This window comes from Jaculus jaculus, chromosome X, assembly GCF_020740685.1.
Source record: "Jaculus jaculus isolate mJacJac1 chromosome X, mJacJac1.mat.Y.cur, whole genome shotgun sequence".
NCBI classification, from domain to species: domain Eukaryota; kingdom Metazoa; phylum Chordata; class Mammalia; order Rodentia; family Dipodidae; genus Jaculus; species Jaculus jaculus.
Genome location: NC_059125.1, coordinates 148,634,679 through 148,656,854, shown reverse-complemented (window position 1 = coordinate 148,656,854; position 22,176 = coordinate 148,634,679). Strand labels below are relative to the sequence as shown.

At 45.4% G+C, this 22,176-nt stretch overlaps 1 protein-coding gene across 2 annotated transcripts in view; it reads right to left on the bottom strand.

Annotated features, from left to right (window-relative positions):
* Positions 1-21,563, bottom strand: part of Mtm1 (myotubularin 1) — a 129,041-nt gene extending 107,478 nt beyond the window's left edge. For both annotated transcript variants that reach the window (XM_004668928.2, XM_045141014.1), the window contains exon 1: positions 21,498-21,563. The gene's annotated coding sequence lies outside the window, so the exon portion shown is untranslated. The remainder of the gene's footprint in view (positions 1-21,497) is intronic.
* Between the last annotated feature and the right edge of the window lie 613 nt (positions 21,564-22,176).

Sequence of the window (22,176 nt, the reverse complement as noted above, 5' to 3'; positions counted from 1 at the left end):
CTGCCATCGTGGAGCTTCCTCTCCAGTCTATAAGCCAAAATAAACCTCTTTTTCCCACAAGCTGCTCTTGGTTGGGTGATTTCTACCAGTAATTCAAACCTGACTGCAACAGTAAAGTGGTACCGAGGAATGGGATGGCTGCTAGACACCTGTTTGGCTTTGGCCTTTTGGAGCTGATTTTCAAGAGGAATGTACAAGGATTTGAAACCTTCGCCTAAAAGATGCCTTGAAGTGTTGTAAGAACAGCTTGATGGACTATTCTGGTCAGAGTTGAAAGGCCTGAATGCAGTAAGAACTGTGGACTGTGAGGTTTGGCTTATGAGGGTGAGAAAGAGCTTTGCCTGGACTGGGCTGGCAGTTTGTGTGAGAAGCTTGCTATTATGCCCATGTCCTGGGAAGTTGTTCAGGGTTGCTTTGTGTAGAAATGAACTGGTGTGGGCAGAGGGATATGGCACAGAAAGAAAAATCTCTAGGTGAACTGCTGTCCGTTCAGCTGCAATTGAGAGATTACAACCTTTGAGATTGGGCCAGCTGACCTGTACTGGGGCAACAGGAAGAATGTGGACTCTTTGGAAGGGCCTGAGTGCTCAAGGAGTGTCCTGTTCTAGAAAGTCTGTTTTATTACAACCCCCCCCCCCCCCAATTAACAAACTGGCACCCTACCTGGTATTGTGGAATATAAAGAGGGGATCACTGAATTTGCAACACGGTCTTGTGTTTTGGAAATGGCCACGGGCAGTGTGAAGCAGGTTTGCTGGATGCCTGCATGGAGACCCATGGGGCCATGAGGATGAACTGTGGCTTGCAGTGGAGACCCAGTGGAGATGCCAGGACCATGAGATGGCTGCTAAGGAAAGATGCTGGCTCCGGTGAAGTTTTCCAGGATGGTGAGTAGCCTAGCTGGAGGGGCAGAATTGGAATGCCAGAGACTTGTTGCTGGAGATTTGTCACTGACTACAGTTGTTGGACTTAGAGCTACAGAATTTGATGTTTGCCCTGGTTGCCTGGTTGTTTTAAATTCTGTATTGGTTGAATATTTCTTTGCTATGCCCAATGCAATATTTTTTGGTTTTTCGAGGTAGGGTTTCACTGCAGCCCAGGCTGACCTGGAATTCACTATGTAGTCTCAAGGTGGCCTTGAACTCACGGTGATCCTCCTACCTCTGCCTCCCGAGTGCTGGGAGTAAAGGCGTGTGCCACCATGACCCACCAATGCAATCTTTTGCAGTGCGAATGTTTACTCTGTGCCACTATGGGCTTTGGGGGATTTTTTGGTATTATGGCTCAGTTAGAAGATCTTGGTTATGGGGATGTATGAACATCATTGGAATTGATAAAAACTATGGAGACTTTTAAAGTTGGATGAATGCATCGTGTGTAGATATCAGTTTATGGGGGCCAGGGGCAGAATGTAGTGGTTTGATTCAGGTGTTCCCCGTAACTTAGGTGTTCTGAATTCTAGATTCTCATCTGATGGAGATTTGGGAATTAACGCCTCCTGGTGGGAGTGTATTGTTGGGGGCGGGCTTATGGGTGTTATAGCCAGTTTTCTCTTGCCAGTATTGGGCACATTCTCATGTTACTATTGGCTACCTTATATTGGCCAGGGGGTAATGTCCACCCTCTGCTCATGTCATCATTTTCTCCTGCCATCGTGGAGCTTCGCCTCAAGCCTGTAAGGCAAAACAACCCTCTTTTCCCACAAACTGCTCTTGGTTGGGTGATTTCTACCAGCAATGAGAACCCGATTGCAAAATATACATATATATGTATATTAGTTTTTTAAAACTTAAAAAAATATTTTATTATTTATTTATTTGACAGAGGAAGAGAATGGGCATGCCAGGGCTTCCAGCCACTGCAAATGAACTCCAGATGCTTGTGCCTCCTTGTGCATCTGGCTAACGTGGGTCCTGGGGAATTGAACCTGGGTCCTTTGACTTTGCAGGCAAATGCCTTAACCGCTAAGCCCTCCCTCTAGCCCTTTAACTTTTTTATTGACAACTTATATAATTATAGACGATAACCTATAGTAATTCCCTCCATCCCCCCACTTTCCCCTTTGTAACTCCATTCTCCATCATACATTTTCCCCTCTCAATCAGTCTCTTTTATTTTGATGTCATGATCTTTTACCTCCTATTATGATAGTCTTGTATAGGTAGAGGCAGGCACTGTGAGGTCACGGATATCCAGGCCATTTTGTGTCTGGAGGAGCACATTGTAAAGAGTCCTACCCTTCCTGTGGCTCTTTTTCATATGTCACTTTAATATCCAATATGTCAATTTTTAAGTTTTTTAAATTATTTATTTGCAAGCAGAGACAGACAGACAGACATAGAGACAGAGACAGAATGGGCATTCCAGGGCCTCTAACTGCTGCAAACGAACTCCAGATGTATGAGTCCCTTTTGTGCATCTGGCTTTAATGTGAGTAGTGATTGAAGTGAACTCTGGTAGTTAAGTTTGGTAGGCAAGCGCCTTAACTGCTGAGCCATCTCTCCAGCCCCAATACGTCAACCTGGGTCAACCAGAGTCCTTTCCATCTGGGGAAAATGTCTTCCAAGTGGCCTCTTGAAAGAAAGCAGGTGAGGTGTGGGACTGGTCCTAATCTCAGTAAAGGAGGCGGTTCAGAGAAAGATACACAATTAAAAGAACTCAACTCACCCAGCCAGTCAGTCCTGGGAGTGTCTGGCCCCTTTAAATAAGACTATTTGAGGTGTTTATATATATATATATAATAAAGCAGAATTTTAAGTCACAGTAACCAGCTCTCCGTCTTGTCTCCCCGACTCTCCCTCGGTCTAGCATTTAGCACGTTTCACACAGCACTGGTGGTTACTGTTCACCTCCGCCCACTGGGATAGGAACTTCCCCAGTAAGGTGAGCCCCATTAGCACACAAGCCACAGTGGACAGAGAATTGTCTTTTATTTACAACTATACTTGCAGCACCTTGCAGCAGTGTTTGGCATTTCATAGGTACTTAATAGTTATTTGCTAAATAAATTAATAAACCAATAAAGATTTGGCCAAGGAACTTGACACCACTTGCCCAGTATTTCACCTAAGCCAGGAACCCCTGCAAACTTATTAAAATCAAAAGGTAGCTGGGCGTGGTGGCGCACACCTTTAATCCCAACACTTGGGAGGCAAAGGTAGGAAGACTGCCATGAGTTCAAAACCACCCTAAGACTACATAGTCAATTCCAGGTCAGCATGGGCTAGAGTGAGATCCTACCTCGGAAAAACAAAAACAAAACTCAAAAGGTTAAACAGGAGCTGGGCGTGGTGGCACACGCCTTTCTCCCAGCACTTGGGAGGCAGAGGTAGGAGGATCGTCATGAGTTCGAGGCCACCTTGAGACTATATAGTGAATTCCAGGTCAGCCTTGGCTAGAGTGAGACCCTATCTTGAAACAACAATAAAAGACCTAATCAAGTTGTCCTGGGTTCTGGACAGCAGACCTGCAATGTTATCGTATGCCACTTCAAAACGCTTTGCACCAGAGAACTGGAACAGTTTTATCCTCCACTATAGACTTCTCCAGAAACTTAAGTATAAAAAGCGCACTGTTTTCTCCAGACTCAAGTTGCTGGGTTTTTTTTTTTTTTTTTTTTTGCCTCTCTGGTTAATAGAAAAAAAATACACAAAACATCTGGAGCAGGCCCAACCAGAAACCCTTAACACATGTGGGCCACCTTTACCCTTAGTGACAAATCTAAAAGCAGCCGAATTAAAAAGCCATTTTGACCTTGGCCACACAGGGCCTTTGCCAACACCATGGAAGCACAGGGCAGTTTAGTCTCCAGCCACCTGGTCTGCCATCGGCGGCTCTTGCTGACCGGTTTTGCTGAACTTCCTTGTATGCAAACAGGCCAGCGGCAAGAAGTACGCGGGGTGGGGGGTCTCTCCACTCGGCCCCAGCCATGTGATTTATTACTTTGCCCTGGCATTTACATGGATTCGGATGTACTCTTTCCCCAGGCTCCCTGCTGCCTGGAGAGACCTGTGCAATCCTAGAACCTGACTGCTGAAGCCTGTCAGCAAGGGAGTCGGGAATGAGCAGCCCGAGTTCTGAACTCCTGGCATTTGGCGTTGGCTCTCCTTACTTGGAAGTCAACTTTGAAAACAAATGCCAAGAACGCAGGGCAGTAGTGGTCACTACCATCAGACCCAGTACTCCCTTGTCTTGAAACAGACTCAGTGAAGCCAGGAGGTGGTGTCAACTTCATAACTGTTATGTTAAACTTTTACTTTTCTCCTACTATTATCATTTTATTTAAAATCAACGGATGAAATAATAGGTTTCATGATGGCATCTTCATAAATAATGTGTCAATATACTTTCAATTCCACCCTCACTGGCCTTCCCCTAGTTAGGCTCCCCTTCTCCACTATCAATATACTGCCCTAACTCCAGCACAAAGAAGAAATAAAAGGACAATGATTTTTAATAAAATAATGCCTTTTTTCTGAAGTAGCCCACTCAAATTCTTCCCCTCGTTTCCAGTTTGGCCTCTAGGGGGAGCGTCACCCCCACGAGGACCACTCTCAGGAGTTAGGTTCTATCTATTCATGAGAGGCAGACATGCATGATTTACTAGATCCAACTAGTCTCGCCTTTCACATTAGTCACTCTGTCCCTAGGCTACCTAGGAGGCAAGAAAATGAAAACAGACCTCACTTTTTGTCTACTTGCTGGACAAAAGAAATGTCTGACCTCCGGCCACTCTGAGCCCACGGAGACGATCAATTTAGTCAGCCCACATGAAAAGAAATATAACCTGTAACAGAGGGCGTGCAATTCATTTTCATCCATTTTCTTCTGAGCGTGGGGTTGGCCAGTTTCCTACGAGGGACCACATAGCAAACAGTGCAGGCTCTGGGGGCCGTGCATCTCTGCTGCAAGGGCCCAGGGCAGCCGGGCAGCAGCCACACGGCGACACAGAAATGAGGGAGTATGCTGGGCTACTGGGACATTTCATTCATGGAAACAGGCTGTCACTCCCTGCTTTAACCTATCAAGTTATTTCCAAATGAACTTTCTTCAGCCAAAGCAAATGATAATTATGACCTTTCACCGAACTGTAAGTTATTAGTCCAACCATTCAGAAATTGTGAAAATGCCACAATGCTCAGCTGCAAAATGGTGTGATACGGTTGAGGAAAAGATCATTATAATCAGAAATTTGGGTTTCCAATTCTGTCATCTGATAGAAATGGTCGTGCAACAATGCACAAAGTACAGCTCCTTGTCTGTAAAAGGGACATGATGCCATGGGCCTCACGGAGCCGCAGAGGAGAGCACGTAGCAAAGGTGCTCACGTGCCGGTTCACTGCCACTAAGGAGGCTTTCCATGAACTCTCAAGTCACTCCTCAAACCGCCGCTAATCCCAGGCTGTCCATAAACAGTCTCCGACTGCCTAAGTATTCTGCGTGCATTTTCTAACCTGCTCAACCTAATGTCCCTATGGCTCTGAGCAGCCTTAAGGCAGCTGACCTGAAAAGTATTCCAACTTCCAAATACACACACACACACACACACACACACACACACACACACACACACCACCTTACCTTCCTAACCCAGAGAAACTTCCCTTGGGATTCCTAATGGAGATTTCAACTCATTCCCTTCTGTCTAATTCAAGTCACCTAGAAATGCTTACTTTAAGAAACTTCTAGCCTAACTCCTCAACTACATGTCATATTGTCCAGAGATACACATGAAACTCATCCATGAGAGTGGCTTCATATGCCTTTGCCCCTTTGAACCCAGAGGTTAGAGTTATTTAGCATGGTCTTTAGAAATTATAAAATGTTAGAGTATCTCACTTAGAAATCAATTGCTTTGGGCCAGGCAAGGTGGCGCGTGCCTTTAATCCCAGCACTCAGGAGGTACAGGTGGGAGGATCATCATGAGTTCTAGGCCACCCTGAGACTCCATAGTAAATTCTAGGTCAGCCTGGGCTAGAGTGAGACCATACCTCGAAAAACCAATAAAATCCATTGCTTTTAATTCATCTAAAAAATACAAAACATACCTTTACTTCTTTAAAAACAGCACAGACTTTTGTTTAAAATCAATGTCAAAAAGTTCCAGTTGAGCCAGGTGTGGTGGTACACACCTTTAATCCCAGCACTCGAGAGGCTGAGGTAGGAGAATCCCTGAGTTCAAAGCCAGTGTGAACTATAAGAGCAAGTTTCAGGTCATCACGGGCTAGAGTAAGACCTTGCTTCAAAAACAATTTTGAATCATTTTTTTCAGTGTCTATCATGAACTGGGGCTAATCCATCCACCCCGTTTCGTGGTCCCCTTATGACAAATGATACATCTTCAAGACAGCTGATTGGCTTTAGTGGCCTGAGCTGTGGTGGGCAACTTTAGAAAACATCAAAGTTCAAACAGGTATGGCAAATATATGATTAAAAAGTCAATGACTGTCAGGTTATTTTTCAATGTAAAAAAAAAAAAAAGACAGATGTTTAAATAGATATTTAATCTACAAAAGGGGTAGATATTTAAATAGATCAGTTAAATCACCAATGGATTTTATAACAGTCAAATACCTGCCAGTAAACAGAGTTTTAAAATAGAGCAAGATCAAGTTCCCACCCACCTGCCAACTCCAAAACTCAGGAACCCAGCTAATCGGCTCCATGACAAAAAAAATTCTTTTGTTGATTTTTTTTTGAAATTATTTATTTATTTATTTGAGAGCGACAGACACAGAGAGAAAGACAGATAGAGGGGGAGAGAGAGAATGGGCGCGCCAGGGCTTCCAGCTTCTGCAAACGAACTATAGACGCGTGCGCCCCCTTGTGCATCTGGCTAACGTGGGACCTGGGGAACCAAGCCTCGAACCTGGGCCCTTAGGCTTCACAGGCAAGCGCTTAACCGCTAGGCCATCTCTCTAGCCCCTTTTGTTGATTTTTTTTCCACAGTTAGAACTTCTCTCCAAAAGTGTATGTTAACTTTATAAGTAGGAGTTATAGCCTTATAATTGTTTAGGCAAAACCTGTAAAGAGCCCGAGGTATCATAGGAATAAAGGGACCCGTTTATAACATCGCATTCCATTCCAGGAATCTGCTCAATTGAAAAGAGTGCACACGTTGGGCTGCGATGCAAAGCGTTATTCCTATTTTCTGTTATGAGCACAGTTTGGGCACACAGAGCCCAGTGGAGAGTACCATCCTCACAAGTTCCAGTGCTCCCCTCAGCATCGTTGCCCAATTGTTATGGCCTAGAGCCAAATGCTGAATTCTCACTCGAAGATTAACACGACTGAGGATATTTGTTACAGGCACTATGGTCTCTAAAGTTATTCCCAAAGAAGAGTTCTACAAATGAGCATAATTTTGAATTGGCGCTTCCTTACCATACTGTACAGAGCAGTCTGGGGAATGCAGTCTAGTGTCTCTTAGTTGATGAAAATGCTGAGCTTGATCCATCATACTCAGTCCTCACTTTGAAGTGCAGCTACCTTGGAGGTTAGCAGAGATCACAAGTAGAAACAGTAGCTTGTCCAACAGACAGTTGTCATAGCAGAAGAGTATCAAAAGGGAGTCTCCAAAGACTGACTTAATAAAGACCTTGGGAAACTCAGAAAGGCTTGTAGTGACCCAGAGAGAAAGGATAATGGTCATCCTACTTGGGGAGCTCCCCATTATTCCAGTCTTAAATATAAGCCAACATTGATCACCACCACAGAAGAAAGTGAAGGGAATGAACTTGTATTTCTAGAACTTGGTATCACTGGCAGAGAAGAGATCTCACGGATGTGGAAGAAATATTCTAAGGAAAAAGGACATTTTTATTTTTAAAGCAAGAACATGAAGAGAAGTGTGCCATCAGAATAAAAAAGGATGAGGGCTCAAGAGTTGCGTCAATGGTTAAGGTGACTGCCTACAAAACCTAACAACCACAGTACATAAACCCAAATGCACAAAGTGGTGCATGCATCTAGAGTTTGTTTGCAATGGCTGGAGGCCCCAGTGTGCCCATTCTCTTTGACTCTCTTCTTTTTCTCTCTGCTTGCGAGTAAATAAATAAAAGTTATAGAAAAGGAAGGCAGGTGTGGTGGCACACGCCTTTAATCCCAGCACTCAGGAGACAGAGGTAGGAGGATTGCCATGAGTTCAAGGCCACCATGAGAATACAGATTGAGTTCCAGGTCAGCCTGGACTAGAGTGAGACCATACCTTGAAGAACCAAAAATAATAATAGTAATAATAATAAAGTTATAGAAAAGGATGTAAAACTCCAGTTCTGGAACAAAGATATACACTGCAATAAAGGCTGCTCCTCAGCTGAATGAAAAGAGTTCCCAAATTCAGATGCAAATTATGTTATCAACAGTAAAAGTTAAGGGTGTGAAGTGGTGGTTGGGAATAAGTATAGGTGTGGTGACATGGTTTTCTGGGCTATCCATGACATCTTTGTGGAAACTGCATCTGAGACATGACTCCTATAAATATAATTCAACATCCAATCACAATTGTAAAAAATGTTCATGGGTGTGGTGGTGGCGCACACCTTTAATTCCAGCACTTGGGAGGCAGAGGTAGGAGGATCACTGTGAGTTCAAGGCCACCACATGCATTTAACCCTTTTTGGAAATCTTAAGAAAATAGGCATAATATATGGTATATAGACAGAAATAAAACTACATGATCATGGATGTGAAAATCCCAAAACAGTATAGAACGGCTACTGAAATATAAGCAAGTTGGGTAAGGTTGCATGACACACAAGGTCAATATAAGAAAAATAATTGTACTTGTAGCCAAATAAACAGACAAAAAGTATTAAAATGCCAGTTGCCATAACAGGAAAAAAAAAAAGGAATTTGGGGGGATACACTTGGCAAAATTGGGTGTAAGAGCCATCTACTGACAAACAACAAGGCACCATTGAGAGAAATGGTTAAAGGGTCAGAAGACTCGGGACGGTCCTGTTGATATTGATCTGTAAAGTTAATACAACTCTTTTAAAAATCAACATTTCTATTTATTTATTTGAGAGAGTGAAAGAGAAAGATCGAAAGAGGGAAAATGAGCATGCCAGGGTCTCCAGCCACTTCAAATGAACTCCAGATGTATGTGCCACCTTGTGTATCTGGCTTATGTGGGTCCTGGGGATTCGAACCAGGGTCCTTTGGCTTTGCAGGCAAACGCCCCTTAACCACTAAGCCATCTCTCCAGCACACAACTCTTATCAAAAATCTCAATGGTGATCCGGGCGTGGTTGCACAAGCCTTTAATCCCAGCACCTGGGAGGCAGAAGTAGGAGGATCACTGTGAGTTCGAGGCCACCCTGAGACTACATGTACATTTCAGGTCAGCCTGGGCTAAAGCGAGACCCTGCCTCACACATGCCCATGAGGGGGCGCACAGGTCTGGAGTTCATTCACAGCTACTGAAAGGCCTTGGCATGCCCATTCTGTCTCTCAAGAAAAAAAAAAAAAAAGCCCCCCCCCAAAAGTGTGCATTGTAGAAATAGAATTCTAACTTGTTTTTTTCAAGGTAGGGTCTCACTCTAACCCAGGCTGACCTAGAACTCACTCTGTAGTTCCAGACTAGCCTCAAACTCAGTGATTCTCCTACCTCTGCCTCTCAAGTGCTGAGATTAAAGACATGTGCCACCATGCCCAGCAATTCTAACTTTTTTGTGGAAAGGCAAAGGACCAAGAGCAGTTAAAATAATCTTTAAAAATGTTGAAGTTAGCCAGGCATGGTGGCGCACGCCTCTAATCCCAGCACTTGTGAGGCAGAGGTAGGAGGATCTCCATGAGTTTGAAGCCACCCTGAGACTCCATAGTGAATTCTGGGTCAGCCTGGGCTACAGTGAAACCCTACCTCAGAGGGAAAAATGTTGAAGCACTTTCACTCACAAATTTCCAGACATATAACTTGGGAATCAAGACAGTGTAGTGTAAGGATAGACACACAGAGATCAATGAAAAACAGACTTCATAATTAGGCCCATCATTGGAAGTTCCTAGCAATGCTGAAATGACTTTTTACAAAGGTACCAGTGTGATTTGGCAGAGAAAATCATAGTGGTTTCTATAAATGATGCAGGAAATTTGATGTCCACATGGAGGGAAAAATGAACTTTGACCCCCTTCCTCTCATACAAAAATAACTTTAAACAGAACATAGCTGTATTTGTTTTCTATTGCTGCAGAATAACTTTAGTAGCTGAAATAACACAGATTGATTATGTTTTGTTTTGTTGGTCAGGAGACTGAGGGAAGAGTAGCTGGGTTCTGGGCTCAGGGTTGTGCAAGGCTGCAATCAAGGTAGCGGCCAGGCAGCATTCTCACCTGGAGGCTCCCTCAGTGGTTGGCAGAACTCATTTCCCTGAGGCTGTATGGTTGAGGGCCTTGGCATTTTGCTAGCTGGAGGCTGTGGGCAGTTCTTACAGATCAGCCACAGTTCATGCCCTCAGCATGTCTGCTCACATCCACAAGGCAAGAAAAAGACTCTCATCTCTGGCTGGTACTTTGCCAGGATCATATACCCTTTGATTATTTCAAGACCAATCACTTTGACCTTAATTACATCTATAGGATCCTTACTTTGTTTCATATTCTCTTGGCTGGAAATAACTTGATAGTCCCACCTACCTCAAAGCAAGGGGATACATGCAGTGTGAGCACTAGGGGCTGGAAATCAAGAGGGGTACCCTATGCTCTATCTGCCATCACAGATCTAAACATAGAAGCTAAAACAGGACTGGGCATGGTGGCACATGTCTTTAATCTCAGCTCTGGGGCATCTGAGGTAGGAGGATTGCTGTGAGTTTGCCAGCCTGGGGCTATAGAGTGAGCTCCAGGTCAGCCTGGGCTAGAGTAAGACCCTAGATTGACAACAACAAAAACTGGCCAGAACTACAAAAAGTTCTTAAGGGTAATGTGGGAAAATGTGAACTTAGAATGAACAAAGATTCCCTAGAAGGCAAAATAAAACAATGGGGGAGAGTAAACAGCACAAAACTAGAAATCTCTGACACATTTAAAAGATGAAAGGTAAAACACAGGCCGAGGGGAAAGTCTCTACAAAATCACAAACCCGATGAAACATTTGTATATGAAACATTTGCAATCGGAGACACTGACAATATGATTCAGTAAGACCCTGGCGAACAGATCTGGGTAGATGCTTCACCAAAGATAACCTGAATGGCTGATAAACACATATTCACGACCATCAGCCACTATGAAAATGGAAATTAAAACCACAATGAGATACCATCACACACCAACTCAATTTAAAAAGACAGGTAATAAGCCAGGGCATGTTGTGGCACTCCTTTAATCCCAGCACTCAGGAAGCAGAGGTAAGTGGATCGCTGTGAGTTTGAGGCCACCCTGAGACTCCATAGTGTATTCCAGGTCAGCCTGGGCTTAGAACAAGACCCTACCTCGAAAAACCAAAAAGAAAAAAAAAAAGGACAGGTAATAACAATTGTTAATGAGGACGTAGCCATGGTGGGAAAGTCATGTGGTACAATGGCACAGCCACTGCACTGCAGGCAAGGTTGACAGCTTCTTGTAAAGTTAAGCATGCATGACACACCGCCCAACAATGCCTTGCCAGAATATAGAAGGCAAATGAAACATCAACCAGTGAATCATCTAGCCATACTCAGGAGCAGTATAGTGACAGAAAGTCAGGGAGGTGCTGACACCCAGCAAAAGCAAACCACCACCAGATGCCAAAACCCCCTATCTTCAGTTTGAAAGAACTGTTAGGATTCCCTCCACATTCTTGCTGTGAGGTTAGGAATCAGACTTGTGAACTTAAAGGGAAACTTCAAAGTAGCTCACAGCTGAACACATTCATTACAATGGAAATTAGAATATCCTAAAATGGAATAAAAAGGAAAATACTACATTTTGAAGCATGCAGGCAACAGAAGAAAATGGAGAGGGGATTTCTGGCCCACAGAGAGCCTGCAGTGTGTAAAGTACACTTTCCTGTAACAAAGGGGGAAATGTGAGTGCATACATGTGTTTGTGCTTGCTCAAATGTGCAAAAGAAGAAAAGGAAAGAACTAATAAGACGGATTTTCTATGGGGCAGATGAACAGAAATAAGAGTTTTCTTGCTATAAATTTGATTTAAAAATCACTGAAAGTTTCAACTCATGAAATTGATCAAAAAACTTGAAAGAACAGAAACAAGCATGAATGTAATCATATTACAAGTTGGTTCCATGAATGCACCTGAAATATTGTTAAGACTAATCAAGAAAACAGTGGCAACTGGGCATGCTGATGTGTACCTTTCATGGCAGTACATAGATGATTGTGATGGGAAAATCAGGAGTTCAGGGCCAGCCTTGGCTACATAGTACGTTTGAGACCAGTCTGGGCTACATGAGATTTTGCCTCAAAGAAAAAAGGAGAAAGGGGAGAAGAGAAGGAAGGAGGAGACAGAGGGAAAGGAGAAAGCCACTAGACTACAGAAATAGCAGACCTCAAGTGGTCCTTTCATCTTCCAGCAAGTTCTATTAACATTCAAGGAATTGATAAACTCCAACTTTACACATACTTCCAAAGAAGAGGGAAAAAAATCACCCAACTCACTTTATAAAGCTAAGCATAATCATATTACTAAAGTACAAGGAAACTGAAGACAAATCTCACTGACAGATATAGATACTAACATTCTGCCAATGAAATGCAACAGTCAATAAAGATCATAGGGGCTGGGGCAACAGCTCAGCACTTAAAAGGTGCTTGCTACTAAAGTCTGCCATCCTGGGTTTGATTGCCCAGTGCCCACATAAAGCCCAAAGCATAAAGTGGCACATGCATCTGGAGTTTGTTAGCACTGGCAAAAGTCCCTGGGATGCCCATAATCACTCTCTCTCTCACTCACTCTCTTGCTCTCTCTCTCTCTTGCTTGCAAAGATCGCAAACATATCAGGGTTTATCTCACCCATACAAACTAGCTAACCCCGCAGTTCTATTAGAAAATCCCTTCAAACAGTCCATGCCATCAACAAGTTCCAGGAACTGTGTGCACACTTACCCCATATGAAGGTACAAAAGGGTTGGCTAATATTGAGCATCCATTACGACCCCCCAAAATGTACATTCAAAGCGCATTTACACAGCACCTAAAGTCAACTCAATCCTTGCTGATGAAATGGTGAGAACCCGCGACTTCTCAAACAGAGATGGATCCTGGGCTCCAGCCCAGACCTGCTGAATCAGAAGCTCCAGGCATGGCGCCAGGGAGCTTGTAGTGCTGCAGCAGCTCCTCAGGTGATGCTGGTGCCATTGGCTAGTCAGGGTGCTCCCCTGCCTTGTCCCACACCCACTGCGGCAGAGCCTGTGTTGGCACCAGTCTGGGTGACTCACACCAGGGAGGCTGCGCTCAGCCGCAGTCGCCACCTCCCAGGTAGCACTGCTGAACACAGGGGGCATGACTGGCACATCGGGAAGGGTGAGCTGGTGGGAAGTCAAGGCTTGGCCGCCCGGTGGGGTGGGACAAAGTCTGGGCACCGATGCTTCTGAAGTGAGAGCCTTGGGACTCTATGGATCCTGGCACACAGAGCCAAGACTGACAGCCCAGAGTCATTAAACCCGCAGGGCTGTGGGTGGGGCTCGGGCAGCAGGTATTTAAACCTCCCCAGGTGGGTCTAATGAGCAGCCAGTGTGGTAAGCCACCAGTGTGGGCTCTTCTATTTACTCTGCATCCTCTCTGAAGAGCTAGGGAATAGGTATCTGCCTCTTTGACGTCCTCCCGAGAAAAAAGCATGCATTCCCCACACGTACCGGCAGCACCGTCCTCCTTCCTTTCTCTCTTTCTTTCTCTTTGGAGACAGGGTCTTACTATGTAGCCCTGGTTGGCCTCAAACTCACACTCCTCCTGCCTTAACCCCCAAGGGCTGGGATTACAGGTGTGCCACAACACCTGGCTCCAAGAGCGTCCTTTGAAGACTGATATGGGCAAGACTCCTCGTAGTCCCCAGAGCTGCACAAACCGGCAGCAGTGGCTCTGAAACCAGGAGTCAGACTTAGGCCTAAGTCAGAACCCTGCAGGGACATGAACAATGCCAACCTCAAAGCGATGTGGTAAGGACTCAAAGGAGACATTATGTAAAAGCAACGGGCTAAGGGCTTGGCAAAGATGATGCCTAGCATGAATGTAAGTTATTACTGAGGCAGCTGGTCAGGCACTGACAGCCAATCTGATGAAATCATCAGCAAAGCAAAGCCAAAAGGTATCTCTCAAAGCCCTGCTGTCCCACAACGCAGCGACATGTGAGACAGGGCTAGTCCACATGGAGACTCACTGTCAACAAAATCCAGAAAGGGTTTCCAAACACAGGGAGTTCATGAGTTATGCTGAGTATATACAGATTTAACAGTATTTCTGCATCTTACATCAAAATATGCTAAAACTGATTTCATCTGTTCAGTTTGTTTGATTGTGGCTACTAAGAAATTTTAAATTACACATATGGTAAGGATTTTCCTTCCACTGGTCGACGCTATTTCAACAACTTGGGAAGCCAGGGCGTGACTGGGTATTCTTAGATCAATAAGCTTTCTGGGAGTTTAATTTGCATACGAGCCCAGGGGACGCAGGGAACCAGAGCCACTGATGGAGTATTCTGCAGTGCTTCTCACTCGGTGTGCGGTTCTGCATTGCTCCCAAGCTCCTTGGTGGCTGCCACGGGTGAGCGCAGCCAGGCGATCTTTGTCAACAAAGAGGAACTGTTTGATGACACAGAAGTGATGGGAACCACTGGGGAGATTATGACAGTTGAAAGTAGGAAGAAAGGAAATGTCCAGCGAGATTAGACTCAGCCTCAACTTTACACTTGATCTTGGCCGAAAGGCCAAACAGCAAGACACCATCAGCCTCTACCTTCAAAAGCACCCTACGGGGCTGGAGAGATGGCTTAGTGGTTAAGGCGCTCACCTTCAAAGTCAAAGGACCCAGGTTCAATTCCCAGGACCCGTGTTAGCCAGATGCACAAGGGGCACAAGCGTCTGGAGTTCGTTTGCAGTGGCTGGAGGCCTTGGCATGCCCATTCTCTCTCTCTCTCTCTCTCTCTCTGTGTGTGTGTGTGTGTGTGTGTGTGTGTGTGTGTGTATGTCAAATAAATAAATAAAAATATTTTTCAAAAGCACCCTATGTACTGGCCCTGGCACACCCATTCTCCCTCCCTCCCTCTCTCCCCCTCTGCCTCCCTCTTTCTCTGTCAAATAAAGAAAGAAAAATAAAATATTTTTTAAAAAGCACCCTATGTACTCAGCGAGAGGGGGACAATGCCACAGGCCTTCTACATAGTGAGGTAAGACATATGGTTTCTCTGTCACACCTCCATCCACTGAGAGCCAGGAACCTCAAAATGGAACCTTGAGTACTAGTCACACAGCCAGGGAAAAGCAGCGCCCGCCCTTCTGAGGTGTCCCTGAAGCCAGAGCAAAGTTTCCTTCTTGTTGTTACCCAGGAACAGAAGTAACTAGGAGGTGTACTTTGCATCATGGCCAGGGGTCACTCTCACACAGGTCCCTTTCTTATTTGAGTAAAACAGTAGCGGTTACTTCAGGCCTGAAGGAATTAAGTGAAGTCTCTGTTCTCTTAAATCCTTCACCTGAGAAATCTCAGGGCCATAAACGAGTTTCAAAGTCAGCCGAGGGAATTTAAAGCACCACCACTCAGTGTGAAGAATGTCCTTTATTACCCACCTCTGCCCCAGTAGCTCCCATGAAGGGGAGGGAGGACGGAGGTGGAGCAGCCCATTCCATTTTGAGAGGCTCAGGAAATAGTGCTTCCTATTCATCAACACTTCAGGGGTGGGGATGTCCAAATCCAGCAACCGTTCAATACTGAAGAATGGGGCACCACTGTGCTTTGTCAAGGCTTGCACAATGGGATAAGAGCTAATTAATTTTTTTAACCAGTGGACGGAACGCAAATACCAATTTGCCTTTCTTACAATATTTAAAAGGCCTCTACTTCCTACAATGCACTTTTTAATAAAAGTCCAGGCATATTTATACAACAACAAACAAAATTACTGTTCATTTTATGGAAAGCAAAGGTACATCAACAGACTAGTGCTTTTTTTAATAGAGTGAGCATGAGAAACCTATAAAATGTATGCAGTATGTAAAAATTTGGTATTTTAAGTTTCATTGAAGGGATCATAATTACTAACAAAAGATGGTAATGCTAATTAATTTTCTTTTTTACTTTCAATTATCGCCCTTCAACTTCCCTCATCCCTTTTCCCACCCCAACATACTAGCAACCAAAGCAAAACCAAACCTGTCCTCCCACAGCTCAAAAGGAGGGCCAAAGCCACGCATGAAAGCTCTCCCATCTGGGAATTCAAAGACCTTTTTCATTCAACTGCTAAATGACCCCAGGTCAAAAGCTCCAAGGAACATGATCTGCAGAGTGCACAATGATTAAACATGCCACCATGGTCAAGCACTCCTTCCAGGCCAGTTTAAATCAACAATGTTTACTAAAGACCTACCGTGGGCTCTGGGCCCGGTCACCCAGAAAACAAATCTCAGATCTCACCTCAGTGCTCCTTACCACAACCTCAAACGATGAAAACACACTGAAATATGAAGGACAATTCAAGAAACAACAAATGAGCCATGCGTGGTGGCACAGGCCTCTCATCTCAGAGGCAGAAGTAGGTGTATTGCTATGAGTTCAAAGCCAGCCTGGGACTACAAGAGTGAGTTAGTTGTCAGCCTGGGCTAGAGGGAGACCCTTCCTCAAGGAAATAAAGAGAAAGAAAGAAACAACAAACTAATAGAAGTCTTGTGGAGTCATTTCAAGAGAGTGGGAAACAAATTCATATGACAAGGAGACTCAGTACTTTATGAGTATGGAAAGTGATGTTGACTGGGGAGCAATCACAAATTCCTGAATCTCTTTGCCAGATCATAATGGCTTTTTATCCTAATGTGGGAGCATAAGTATCTAGCCCAGGCCTGCCCAGCTGAGGAGCTGTGGCCTGGTCTTGATTGCCCAAAGGAAAGATTCCCATGCTCAGGAAAGCAGCAGAAAAAAAAAAAAAAAACCCTGACACAGGAGTCACTTTGATATCACTCTGCAATGGTTGGACTGTAAGCTCTCAAAAAGCATGCCAATGACCTCTAGTGCATTGGAGCAAGGGAATAAAACACTGCATGCCTCAATGATGTCAGATGAGGGAGATAGAGACAGAGGCCACACCTTCTGCTCCAGGACAGAGATGAGCCAAGAAGAGGAAGGCAGGCTGCCCTGTTATGCCAGTTCTCTAAATAGCCATGGCTTATATAACACGTTAGCTCTATCACACAAATGGAAGAGCCCCCAGCAACAAGGTAAAACAGCTTTCCCAGAGGCACAGAATTAAGGAGAACCAAGATCTGAACCTACCTCTAGAATCCAAATGCAGGAAGCTTCTAGCACCTTCCACAGACAACTGGCTTGGTTACCATCTCCTACTTCTCTGGGACAAATGACAAGAAAGTACTTGTGCACAATGCTAATTTTCTAATAATGAGATGCTTCCACAGTCTTCAAAAGGATGAGATTACTGGGGTACTCACTATGGGAAATTTCACTGGCAACATGTCCAGTGAGAGACCATCGTCTAATAGCAAAACAGAGGACTGGCAGCCCTCTCCTGTTCTGTTTTTGTTTGTGGTAACAAGCAAAATATGGCTCCAAGTACACCCGTGGTCCAAACAGCAAAGGTAATTTAGTACTGCAAGTGAGGATCCAGCTGCCAATGCCACCTGAAATTAAAGGCTCCCACCAACAGTGAAAGGCAGAGAAATTTCTAGAAAATCCAGCTTATTGGCTTTCCAGCAGTTCATTAGGACACGGTTAGGAACTTTTTATTTTATTTTATCTATATGGAGAGAGAGAGAGAGAGAGACAGAGAGAGAGAGAGAGGGAGGGAGGGAGGGAGGGAGGGAGGGAGGGAGGGAGACTGGGCATGCCAAGGCCTCTGACCACCGAAAATGAACTCCATATACATGTAGCACTTTGTGCATCTTGCTTTTACACAGGTACTGGGGAATTGAACCAGAGTCGTTAGACTTTGCAGGCAAGTGCCTTAACTGCTGAGCCATCTCTCCAGACCCAAGGAACTTTTTTTTTTTTTTATGAAGTGTTCAAAGTTGGGTGTGGTGGTGCATGCCTAGAATCCTACTACTTGGAAAGCTGAGCCACTAGGACTGTTTTGAGTTTGGGGCCAACCTGGACTACACAGGGTTTTATAGGCCAGCCTCGGCTATGGAGTGAGATTCTGTCTGAAAATGTAAACAGCAGAGAACAGAACAGAAAAGAACAGAATAGAAAAGTGTTCCAAATGGTTCAAGGTGGGGCTGTAGAGGTGGCTCAGTGGTTAAAGGTGCTTGCTTCCATATTGTTAGTCACTAACGGTCATTTTCCTCAAGAGCCTACCAAGTGCAAGGATATTCCTTTTTTACATGTTTATTTATTCATTTATTTGATAGAAAGAGTGGGGGGGTGGATGGAGGGAGGGAGGGAGAGAATGGGAGTACCAGGGCCTCCTGTCACTGCAAACAAACTCCAGACACATGTGCCACTCTGTGCTTTACATTGGTTCTGGGAAATTGAACCCGGGGCAGTCAGGTTTTGCAAGCAAGATCCTTTAACCACTGAGAAATTTCCTCAGCCCTGTGCAAGAATATTCTAAGCACTAAATACAAATGATCTGCTCAGAAATCCCAACATCCAAACTTTTTTTTTATAAGAGAGTCTTATTATTGTTTTGATTTTTCAGATACAGAACTTGAGGCACAGGGGTAAGTAACATGCCCAAAGTCACTCCAAAGTCCATTCCTTGTAGGCAAAAGACAATCCCTGCTTTCTCCCCTATCTGTCAAAAAGAAATAAATGAAAGAAGGTAGAAGAAAAAGAAAGTAGAACTTCCTAGAAGTCAGACAGAGGGAAGGGAAATCACCAGGGAATAATGATTCTTCATCCTGTTACAAAGTACACTAAACCTTAGAAATAACTAGAAACTGTGCCCTTGTAATCATCAGTTAAAAATGCCAGCTCCTTATTTTGGAACTTTCAATGAAAGCTAGAACCACATGGTTTCTAAAGTTACAACATTTTGTTCAGCCTCTTCTCATGCTGGAGCAATAATATTAAGCATACTCTTGGGCTGGAGAGATGGCTTAGCAGTTAAGGCATTTGCCTGCAAAGCCAAAGGACCTCGGTTCGATTCCCCAGTACCCATGTAAGCCAGATGAACAAGGAAGCGCATATGTCTGGAGTTTGTCTGCAGTGCCTGGCATGCCCATTCTCTCCCCCCTTCTCTCTGTCTCTTTCTCCCTTGCAAATAAATAAATAAATACATAAAAGAGTACTTGGTAAGCTTAGTCATTTTCAGAACCCTTAAAACTTGTGCTGAAAGCACTGAGCATACCGTAGGAATATGGGAAGAGCAGCACTAAACACATGCACTTTCACCGTGAGCTCTCATGCACACCACTTTCTTAGTGAACGCGCTGCCCACCTTGCAGCATGTGGCCTTTTCTACTCTGCAGCCATTTCCAGCCCCCCCCCCCCCACACAGAGATAACAGGTTCACAGTACAAACCAGCAGGTAAGAAGAGAACCCCTTGGTAAGTGAACCTGAGAGCGCAATGGACAGAGGCCTGAAATCACCAAGCAATACTGACTTCACGAGAGCCATGGACAGAAACAGCAAGTGACCTGAAAACCACCTGGGGGCGGGGGCATGATGACTCCCTAGGATCTCTTGGATTCAGACAGATTTAGGTAAAAAAAATATGTTGGCTTGAGGAAGTACAGGATGACTATGTAAAACTACAGCTCAAGCTCTAATTTGCCAACCTGTTCTACTGGCATGACATGCGTTCTGAAATTTTAATTTATAATCAAAGTGTTTATAAAAGTGCTCACATAAACTCCAGGAGGCTTCATCAGAGGTACTCCCTGCTGTCTTCCCAGTGCTTAGGACAGACGCCACTGGCACAACATGGGTGGTAGTCAATGAATGAAGGTTAACTGCTGGAAACTGCACAAACAGAAGTGAGACCTTCAAGGTAAGGGTCTACCATCCAGGGTGAGTGGTAGAGCCAGCACCACCAGTTTGGATCTCCTCCATGGTATGAGATCTCTTAAGCCTAGATTTGATTTTGTAAAACAGACTAAAGTCATTTGAAGTGAAACTTGATCAATATACAGACCCTGACCACAATATGCATTGGATGAGAGCAAAATGTGCCTATCAAGTAAAAAAGCCTGGCTGTCTCCTTTGGCTAGCAAACATTTTTTTTTTTTTAAACAGGCAAGCACCTGAACCACTAATCCATCTCTTCACCCCCATCTAAGTTATCTTTTTTTATTTTTATTTATTTATTTTTTTTGTTTTGTTTTTCCGAGGTGGGGTCTCACTCTAGCTCAGGCTGACCTGAAAATTACTATGTGTAGCAAACTGGTTCTGAAGGAAATCTGACATAGCTTGAAGTATATAGCTCAACACTAAGGTAGACGATACTTCACCAAGAATAAAACTAAGCTCTGCTGGAGAAAAATCAACCCTCCTGAAGACCAGGCTTGTGATATTAGTTTTGCATTAGATTACCTGAAGTCTGTGTCACACTCTGGGCCTAGTTACTCCGACGGGGAAACAAATGAACTATGCGAATGTCAAGGTCCCAGTCAATTTTACAATGCTATGATTCCGCTCTTGAGAAGATCCGGTTTAAAAAGCAGTCACTACCCACTTCATCGCATACCTTGTATGTGTCTACAAATCCCATAACAACTTTTTGTACGAGATCCACATCATTTTTGCTTAGGCAAATAACTAAAATTAGTTTTCACTTCCTGAGCGCGAGACAGTGAAGGGAGGCAACCCGGCCAAAGGCGCTCACTATAGCCCGAGCATACTTCCGAGTGCGTATCAGGGAACTAACCGTTCCTTGTCGGATCTTCCCTCAACTGTTGCAAACACAGATAACGTCTCGCGAGCGACACAGAAACACTGCCCAGAGCGCGGGTCAAGGACCCGAGGGGGATGCGGCGGGCGCCCACGTCGCGCGGACCGCCAGAGCAAGGAGCAGCCCCGGGGCGCGTCGCGGGGGACGCAGAGCGGCCCGATCGCCTCCCTGGGACTGGTAGGCAAAGTACAGGAGGTGGCAGCGGCGACGTCCCTTATCCCGCCCCACCAGCCGCGATTCGCATCCCGACCTTCGCCCGCCGCCAGCCGGGGACCCAGGGCCAGGAGCCCCGGCGACAGCCAGAGGCACCTGCCCGCTGCTCCCCGGCCTCAGCCCTGCCCCGCGGGGACAGCCAACCCCACCCCCACCCCCGCGGGGGCGGCGAGGGCCCGCGCGACCCGCCGGCCAGGGGAGTCCCCACTTCCTCCTTCCAGCCCTCCCCCTACCCCGTGTCGGGTCCCCGCGGCGCTCGGCTCAGTGCCAGGCCAGCCGAGAGCGCGCACCCACCTCCGGCTCGGAGCGCCTCCGCCGTTGCCAGGCTGCTCAGCTCCCGGGCCCGGCTCCGCCCCCTGCGGCCCGCCCCCGGCCACTCCCCGCCCCCGGCCGCCCGCCCCCACGTGCCCATTGGTGGGACGCGGCACGTGACATGGGTGGGGCGGGAGGAAGCTTCAGGGTGGACCTAGGTAGGCTTTCCAAGGGGCCGGGCTCTCGGTACATAAGGCTGCTGGGAAAGCCTCTTTGAAAGGTCTGCGGCCGGCCGTAGAGGCAGCTGGGAATTGTAGTTGACAATATGGTGCTGGGAATGGGCTTGGCCAAGATGACAGAGGCCAGCCCTGAAAGGGAAGTTGGAGTCAGAGGACAGCGGAAGCCGCTGCGAAGAGTGGTCCCAGGACTTCGGTACTAAGGGGAGCATCCAGAAAGGCGTTGTAGGCCAAACTTGAACAGATGTCAGTCACTAAGTTGAACGACTACTGAATACAGAGTTGCCTGCATGAAGTTGAAACATTACAAAGGAAATAGAAAAGAAAAAAAAAAATAAAACACCGATTCCGGTGCAACATCTGCAATTTCCAAACCCATAATAGTAGCTGGTGGTGTATTCATACTATCCCAGCACATTTCCTAGAACGCTGTTGAGCCAGGGAAATAAACAGCTCAAAATCCATTCTGCTGTTTGAGCGTTGTG